A 9,726-nucleotide genomic window follows, 5' to 3' on the forward strand; every position below is an offset into this window, starting at 1 on the left:
TCCCTCATTCATTGGTTTGCTTGCGCACTCCTAACCCTTTTGCTTCGCTGTTCCAAAGCTCCATACTGGTGTCCTACCACTTGGGTCATACCTCCACTTCCTGCTTTTTGCTAGTTTATTGGCCTCCTCACTGCAGTCTGTCCCTTGGGGGCTGCAAGGCCCCTATGTCTCCTCCTCCTAGGGTCTCTACTGTGACAAACAGGCTCCTCAACACAGTCTATGGAAGGGGGAGCCCCTCCCCCCACCCTCTCACTTTTCTGCTCCCAAGGTTCCACTCTGCCCTTCCCTGGCACTACCAGGCCCTCAACTTTTTTTTGTTTGTTGTTGTTGTCGTCGGTCGTGGGACTTGAACTCTGGGCCTGAACGCTGTCCCTCAGCTCTTCAGCTCAAGGCTAGCGCTCTACCACTTGAGCCACTGCGCCACTCCCAGTTTTCTGAGTGGTTTGTTGGAATTAACAGTCTCTCGGATTTTCCTGTCCAGGCTGGCTTTGAACCACAATGCTCAAATCTCAGCCTCCTGAGTAGCTAGGATTACAGGCGTGAGCCGCACCTGGCAACCCTCAACTCCATTCCAGCCCATGGCTGGAAATGAAGGCCAGGTGAGACACAACATCCTGAGTACATGTACCCAGGTCTCTGCAGAGGAATGAAGTAAAGTAAGGCCAATGTGAATATGAAATATGGAGGAAGAAGAGAGTAGGGGAACAAGAGACAGAGCCATAAGCCAGGGCACCCAGAGCTCCAGGCTACAGGTGGTGCAAGGAGGGTCATGGACTCCAGCCTCATTCGCCTACTTTGGCTGTTGTATCTGTGGAGACCCTCAGCCTGAAGCTCCTGTTCCCTCCCATGGGGAACAGGGCACTTGGACTGCTCATCACTGCAGTCAGCTCTCTGGCCCACGACTTTGCTAGAACACAACTCTGTGCCAGAAATAGTTTGCATCTGTTTAAAAAGCGGCTGGACTGGGCCCTGGGCAGGAAAGTCCATGAGATTCTTATCTCCAATTAACCACGCACCAACAAGTGGGCTGGGCGCTCACACCTGCAATCCTAGCTACACCTGAGGCTGAGATCTGAAGTTCACCCAATGAAGGCAGCCCAGGCAGAAAAGTCTGTGAGATTCTTTTTTTTTTTTTTTTCATTTTTTTGGGGGTCCAGTCTTGGGGCTTGAACTCTGGGCCTGGGCGCTGTCCCTCAGCTCTTCAGCTCAAGGCTAGCGCTCTACCACTTGAGCCATAGCACCACTTCTGGCTTTTTTTTTCTGCTTATGTGGTACTGAGGAATCGAACCCAGGGCCTCATGCATGCAAGGCAAGTACTCTACCACTGAGCCACCTTCCCAGCCCGTCTGTGAGATTCTTATCTCCAATGAACCACCAGAAAACCAGAAGTTGAGTTTTGGCTCAGTAGAGCTTTGAGCAACAGAGCTAAAGGACAGAGCCCAGGCCCCGAGTTCAAACCCCAGGTCTGGCATGCATACAGGGGTGCACGTCACACACACACACACACACACACACACACACACACACACACACACACACGCACATCTGGGTCATCCACAGGAAAACCTATCACAGGTGGCTGCTCAAAGCCAAAAGCAGCCAGGCACCAGTGGCTCAGGCCTATAAGCCTAGCTACCCAGGAGACTGAGATCTGAGGATCATGGTTCTAAGCTACCCTAGAAAGAAAAGTCTATGAGACATGAGACTCTTATTGCCAATTAACCCAAAAAAAAGTCTTTAGTTGAGCTGTGAGTTAAGTGGTAGAGCACCAGCCGTGAACAAAAGAGCTAAAGGAGAGTGCTTAAGTCCTGAATTCAAGCCCCAAGGTCAGGGGGAAAAAACAACCAGAAAAAACCCCACTGCAGGAAGTAGGAATAGGGATGGCTGGAACCACGGGCCCTGACACATCTGCAGAGCCATACCACCACCTGACATTACTAGCAGGTATGTGGGCCAGCACCACACAACCACCACTCTGCTGTGTCCAGTCTATCACTCTGGCAGCAATGGCCATCCTCAAAATGGGGAGGGCTCTACCACACAACCACACAGCCCAGCAACCTTCTGCTTCCAGGAGCTATGGTACCCACGCCTCAGCACCTTTTTGCCCACCCAGGCATTCTGCCTCTTCCAAGTCTCCCCTTGTAAGATAAACACACACATGGGTGCCCAGAACAGTGGAACGGTAGCAGAGAGAAGGTGGAGGAGCCTAGTTGAACAGACATACACGGTACAGTCCGTCACACGTGTGGGGCATTCGGGAGCCATGGAAAGGAAGGAAGTCCTGCCACCTGTGACAGCTATGATGCCCTGGAGGTCCGGGCAAGAAGTGAAATCAGCCAAATGGAAGGATGAACCCTGCAGACATCACGCACAGCAGTATCTTTTTTTTTTCCTTTGTGCCAGTCTTGAGTCTTGAACTTAAGGCCTGGGTGCTGTCCCCAAGTTTTTTTGCTCAAGGCTAGCACACTTTACTAGAGCCACATCGCCGCCACTTCCAGCATTTTCTACTTGTGAGGTACTGAGGAATCGAACCCAGGGCCTCATGCATGCAAGGCAAGCACTCTACCACTGAACCACATTCCCAGCCCACAGGAGTATCTTATAATCACTAGAGACAAGAAGTGGGTGCCAGGGGTAGGGAAGGATGGGAGTTAGGGTTACATGGGACAATTTATGGAGATGAATGGTGGGGCAATAAACAGCAGTGTGAATGTCTAATGACACCAAATCCCACTTAAGATGTATATACTTCCTATTATCACAATTAGCTGTAAAGGGATCAGATAGAAACAACTTGGAAAACAAAAACAAAAAAAAAAAAAACTTGGTACCTTTGGAAGCCAGTTAAAGACTAAAGACCTGAGCTACCTAAGCCGCAGGTGACTTCACCTAGCAAGAGCCTCCATAAAAACCCCTAATCCAGGGTTTAAGAAGCCTCAGGGTAGGGAACTCATCTTTGTGCCAAGGAACCTTCTAGACCACACAATGCTCTTTCCTCTGTCTGTTTCTGTATAATAGTATAGTTTATACTAATTTATAGTTTCATGGTACCATTTTCTTTTTCAGACACAGTCTAGCAGTATAGCACAGGCTGGCCTCCTGCTGAAATCAAAGTATGCTCTCCAAACACAAGGAAAACCAATTAGAAATCAAAATGAGCCAGGTACCAATGGCTCACACCTATAATCCTAGCTACTCAGGAGGTTACCACCAAAAAGCTAGAAGTGGAGCTGTGGCTCAAATGGCAGAGTGGCAGCCTTTAGCTAAGCAGCTAAGAGATAGTGCTCAGGCCCTGAATTAAGCCCCAAAACATGCACCAAATAAAAACCAAAAAAACTGAGCAAGAAACACAGAGTTCAAGCCCTAGTACCAGCACACACACACACACACAGACACACACACACACACACACACACACACACATACACACACACACAGAAATTAAGAAATAAACCAACAGAGCTGGGAAGGTGGCTCAGTGGTAGAGTGTTGCCTAGCATACATGAGGCCTGGGTTCGGTTCCTCAGTACCACATAAATTAAAAAACAGAAAGAAAATACAGAAGAAAAAGGAAGGAAAGAACGAAGGAAGGAGGGGAGGGATGAACGGAGAGAGGGAGAGAAGATGGGAGGGAGGAAGGGAGGGAAGGAGAAAACAATAATGGAAAGACATGTGGGAAATGCTGCAATGTCTGGCATTTAAATAAGGCACTTATAAACAACCCACAGTTGAAAGGAGAAGCACAAGAGAAGGCAGGAAATACCTGCGGTAGAATGAGGGTGGGACTACTACACATCTCATCAGAATGTGAGGGGCGGCACACATGCTAGAGGCCACATCTAGTCTCAATACAGGAATGGCATAGAGAGCTGCCATCAAAAGGGGAACCCTGACGGGTGGCGGTGGCTCACTCCTGTAATCTTAGCTACTCAGAAGGCTGAGATCTGAGAATCACCGTTCAAAGCCAGCCCAGGCAGGAAAGTCCATGGGACTCCTCTTATTCCCAATTAACCTCCAGAACTGGAAGTGGCACAGTGGCTCAAGTGGTAGAGTGCTAGCCTTGAGCTGAAGAGCTCAGGAACATCACCCAGGCCCAGAGTTCAAGCCCCGAGACTGACTTTAAAAAAAAAAAAAGGGAACCTTCTAGCTAGACACTGGTGGCTCACACCTGTACAATCCTAGCAATTCAGGAAGCTGAGATCTGAGGATCCCTGTTCAAAGCCACCTGGGGAAGGAAAATCCGTCACTTTTTTTTTTTTTTCCCTTCTGGTTGTGGGACTTGACCACTGGGCCTGGGCACTATCCCTCAGCTCTCCAGCTCAAGGCTAGCGCTCTATCACTTGAGCCACAGCACCACTTCCAGTTTTTTTTTTTTTTTTAATTGGAGATAAGAGTCTCACGGACTTTCTTGCCCAGGCTGGCTTTGAACCATGATCCTCAGATCTCAGCCCCCGAGCAGCTAGGATTACAGGAGTGAGCCACCAGCGCCCAGCTTCATGAGACTCATCTCCAATTAACCACCAAAAGCTAGAAGTGGAGCTGTGGAAAAGTGGTAGAGTGCTAGCCTTGAGAAAAAAAAAAGTTCAGGTCAGGCAGTGGTGACTCATGCCTGTAATTCTAGCTACTTAGGAGGCTGAAATCTGAGGGTCGTGGAAGTCCCTGAGACTCTTTTCTTCAATTAGTGACAAAAAAAAAAAAAAAAAGCCAAAAGTGGAGGTATGGCTCAAGTGGTAGAGTATTAGCCTTGAGCCAAAAAGCCTCAGTACTGGTACACACTGGCACACGCTGGTATACACACACAAATCAAGCTGGATGCCAGTAGCTCACGCCTGTAATCCCAGCTACTCAGGAGGCTGAGATCTGAGGATCATGGTTCAAAGCCAGCAGGAAAGTCCATGGGACTTTTATCTCCAACTCTAACCATCAGAAAACTGGAAGTGGCGCTGTGGCTCAAAGCAGTAGAGTGCTGGTCTTGAGTAAAAAAGCTCAGGGACAGCGCTTGGGCCCCAAGTTTAAGCCCCACAACAACAAAAAATCAAAACTAGACTGTGGGAACTGTCCTTTGAGTATACATTATTGTCTACAAAAAACAGCTGTTAGATTAAATAAGCCAAAACCCAACAAACATGTTTGATAACTCCCCCTACCAACACTGCATAGAAACTTAGTAAAGAAGGAGACCTTCACCTAAGAATCTGGAGGACCACTGTTCAAAGCAAGTTTAGGAAGCCCACAACACTTAATCTTCACAGTAACCAGCAAACAATCAGGCTGGAGGTATGCTCTGGAACACCAGTCAAGCAAATCTGAGGTCCTGAGTTCCAACCCAGGTACAGGTGAACAAAATAACACAACTGAAAAGAAACTGGTCACTGTTCTCAGAACAGCACAGAGTGACAGGAGCTAAATAACGTATTGCTGTCCAGGAGAAGCTGAAGTGAGCACTTGCTACTTCATGGACTTCTGCCTTCCTCTAGGTTCCACCACAGAATATCAGATATTTTTCTCACTGGGGTGACCAGTACACAGAAGGCTCCCATCTATGCGCTTAAAATATTCTTTTAAGCCCTGTGAGAATGCTGGGCCCTGGTAGCTCCTACCTGTAATCTTAGTCACTCGAGATCCGAGGATCTTGTAGACAATGCAGTCCAGGCTGGCTTCTACCTTGAGATTCTTTTGCCTCAATCTCCCAAGTGCTGGAATTACAGATGGGTCCACCACTCCCAGTCCCAATTTGCTTTTTCATTTTTAATCTTTCCCTCCTCAATTCAGCTTTTTTCTTTGGTACCAATCCTGGAATTTTTGTGCTCAAGGCTAGCCCGTTACCACTTGACCTACTTTTTTTTTTGGGGGGGGGGATCAGTGATGGGACTTGAACTCTGGGCCTGGGCACTGTACCTCAGCTCTTCAGCTCAAGGGTAGCGCTCTATCACTAGAGCCACAGCGCCACTTTGGGCTTTGTCTGCTTATGTGGTGCTGAGGAATCGAACCCAGGGCCTCATGCATGCAAGGCAAACACTCTACCACTCAGCCACCTTCCCAGCCCACTTCCAACTTTTTCTGTGACTACTTGAAGAGTCTCATGGACTTACTGCCGGGGCTGGCTTTGAGTTGTGATCCTCATAACTCAGGCTCTTGACTAGCTAGGATTACAAGCAGGAGCAACAAGCACCTGGGTGCAATTAAGCTTTTTAAAGTAAACTGACATCACTGGTCTTTCCTCTAATGTCTTTTCTGCCCCAGGACTGTCTCCAGGGCCTATCTGGCACTTAATCATCAGGCCCTCTGAGTGTCCTCTGGATTGGGACAGAGGCTCACACATTCTTTGTCACTGTCTAGAGGACCAGCCAGCCATCCCACATGGGTATGTCTGCTTTCTCATCCTTCCCTCTGTCAGGTAAAAAGGACCACACATAGATGGCTGAAAACCACAGGAATTCAGTATTTGTCTAGCATATGCAAGGCCCCAAGTTTCATCCCTAACACTGCAAAAAGAAACAAAACAAAACCCTACAGAAACCACAGGAGGGGCTGGGAAGGTGGCTCAGTGGTAGAGAGCTTGCCTTACAAGCATGTGGCCCTGGGTTCGATTCCTCAGCACCACATAAACAGAAAAGGCTGGAAGTGGCGCTGTGGCTCAAGTGGTAGAGCGCTCGCCTTGAGTTGAAGAGCTGAGGGACAGCGCCCAGGCCCAGCGGTCAGGCCCCACCACTGACAAAATAAATAAATAAATAAATAAATAAAACCACAGGAATTTCTTCCTGGAGTCCAGAGGCCAAGATCCGGGTGTGAGGGGGCCTAGTCCTGTACTCAATCGAAACCCTTCCTGCCTTTCCAGCATGGGAGGCTGTGGCTACAGGGAGGCTGTCACAGGACTTAAGACCCACCTGGATAAACCGGGAGGTCTCACCTTGATGACTTTAACTTCTAAGACTTTTTCATCAAATCAGGTCCCATTCGTAACTCCTCGGGTGAGAGACAGGGTAAGCTGCCGACATTCAGCAAACTGTGGTCATGAGTTTCACATGACCCACCTTGTCATATGCTACCAGGGGCTCCCCATACTCACAGGGTATCACCTGCTGTGATGTTGATCCTGACCACCTGGTCCCTGCCTTCCCATCCTCCCTTCTCCATCCCATTCCTGACAGCCAGTTGCTAAGCCTCGAGGTGGATGGGAATGGGGGAAGGAGGCAGAGACCTGCCCTTACCCCATAAAAGCTGTCACCTCCAGCCTTAGGAAATTCCACATTTTATCAGACCCTCCTGTCTGAGGACAAGCCCTGGGCCCATCTTCTGGATTTTGGTGGTTAATTGGTGTGGGAAAAAAAGTGTTACAGGCTTTTTTTTTCCTCCTCTCCTACCTCCCACAGCTGGCTTTGAACCCCAATCCAGAGATACCAGCCTCCTGAGTAGCTAGGAGTACAGGATTGAGCCTGTAGCACCCAGTCACAGGTATGTAAACTGAGGCACAGAGAACCTCTTGTAATATTACCTTCTATTGCTATGTAACATCTAAAACCTTGCCCTATGGCTATTGGTCCTAACACTCAAGCCAGAAGTCAAAATAACCACCACACACCACCTCCTGGGTTCCAGAGAGGTCCTTCCTGCCTTTTCCAGGGTTTGTGGCTCTGATACTGTCTCGACTGCCATCTTTTCTCAGCTGTCTTCTCACACCACTGCATGGAAGCACCTCCTCCCCAGAGAAGCTGAACCCTCCACTTCCACTTTTGCTATGCGCACCAAGCCCCCTGGTCTCTGCAAGCACTGCACGGGCTCTTAATATGTCTCAAAGCCAATCGCACCACTCTGGGCCACAATGCTCCCTCACTTCTTCAGTTCTGGCCTTGTTGTCGCTTCCACCTGCCCAAACTCCTCTAGACTTTGGGCCTACACGTCCTTGAGCCTGGAACCCTACACTACCCTCTCAACATCCAACTGCAACACAGCCCTGCCCTGCTTCTCACAGGGGTCCTCATACTACCTTTTTTTTTTTTTTGGTCAGTCATGGAGCCTGAACTCTGGGCCTGGGCACTGTCCCTCAGCTCTTCAGCTCAAGGCCAGCGCTCTACCACTTGAGCCACAGCACCACTTCCAGCTTTTTCTACTTATGTAGTGCTGAGGAACTGAACCCAGGGCCTTGTGCATGCAAGGCAAGCGCTCTACCACTGAGCCACCTTCCCAGCCCCTCATGCTATCTCTTAGGTGCCCACTTTGCCAACAAGACAATGACCCCTTAAATGCACCAAGTACATGTGTCATGGGCATTGGAGTGGGAGGAGGTGGCATCTGTCCCTCACAGAAACCCTGAGTCTCTAATCCCTACCCACCCCCAAAGAGCTCCAGCTGTGTGGAAGACACAAGACAAGATATTCTAGAGGACAGGAAAGGTGGGGGGGGGCAGGGAAGGAGCCCAAGCTCAGTTGAGCAGCAGCTCAGTGCAGATAAAACAGTCTTGGGGATCCCCTCTGGGTAGGTCCCCCTGGGGAAAGCCACAAAACTCAGCGGTAGGGAAAGGCACAGGTAGAAGCCAGCAGGAGGGTCTCCAGAGCACAGGCACAATGCAAGCCATAGGTCAGGGGGAAGGGTGGGCTTCAAAGGCGGGCTGGGGAACATTCCAGGGCAGTCAGCAGCAGTACCCCTCCCCCATGCCTCAGTTGTGCCCCACCGACCCCCCACCATGACCAAAATGAGGAGGGGCCAGTGAATGGGCAGGGGGAACTGGGGAGTACACCCTGGACTAACCCCCAGGGTGGGGAGGACCCAGGAGGGAGTCTGAGAGCTGCAAGCAGTGGTAGTGGGGTCCGGACTGTTGGAATAGAGCCAGGAGATGGAAGGGTCTAATGGGCACTGCAGGTTCAGGGTCCTGAGGTTCTGGATGAGGAAGTAGCAGGGGTTGTCCAGGTCACCACGACCATAGGTTCAATGGGTGACATGCAGGAAAACAAGAGTATGGAGACAGGATCTGAGATGGGGGAGCCAGAACAGAGGTGAAAGGTTGGTGGGGCCTAGCCTCCAGGGCGTAGGTACTAGGGTAAGGGGCTGGATGGTAGAGGGTGAGGAATATAAGGGACCCCAGGGAAGAGGGTCTCAAGTCCAGGTTCAGGGGTGAATGGAGGGGTGCAGGGCCTGAGCTAGAGGAGAGTTGGGACAGGGAGGTGCCAGGTACAGGAATCCCAGGGTGGAAGAGGGCAGGGGCATGGAGGGAAGGGATCCCTGGTGCAGGCCCAAGCTAAGGGTACAGATCCCAGCATGGGGTATCAGGGATCCAGGTGCAGAGTCCCAGGGTAGAGAGGTTAAGGGTGGGTACAGGCCTAGGCAGTATAGGGTGGAGGGATCCTGGGTGCAGAACCTGATACGGGTCAAAGGGTGCACGCCCATGGCTCCTGAGTGCAGGGTCCCGGGGTCGGGAGGCTGGCCAGGGACTTAGGAGGGCAGGGCCAAGCGTTCACAATTGCAGGGTCCCAGGATAGCCTATCAGGGACACAGGCGTAGGGCCTAGTCCCTTGTGCAGGCCTTGTGTCAAGGGGGCAGGGCCTGGGACTCGCGGGTGCAGGGAAATCAGGCCCGGGACTGGGTTGCGGGGACAAGGCCCGGGGCTCCCAGATGCAGGGCCCGAGGCGGAGAGGCCGGGGATGGGTGCAGGGCCCGAGGCGGGGAGGCCGGGGATGGGTGCAGGGCCCGGGGATGGGTGCAGGGCCCGGAGCCAGCGGGGAGCCC

The sequence above is a fragment of the Dipodomys ordii genome, unplaced genomic scaffold (assembly GCF_000151885.1).
Source record: "Dipodomys ordii isolate 6190 unplaced genomic scaffold, Dord_2.0 Scaffold64, whole genome shotgun sequence".
Lineage (NCBI taxonomy): Eukaryota > Metazoa > Chordata > Mammalia > Rodentia > Heteromyidae > Dipodomys > Dipodomys ordii.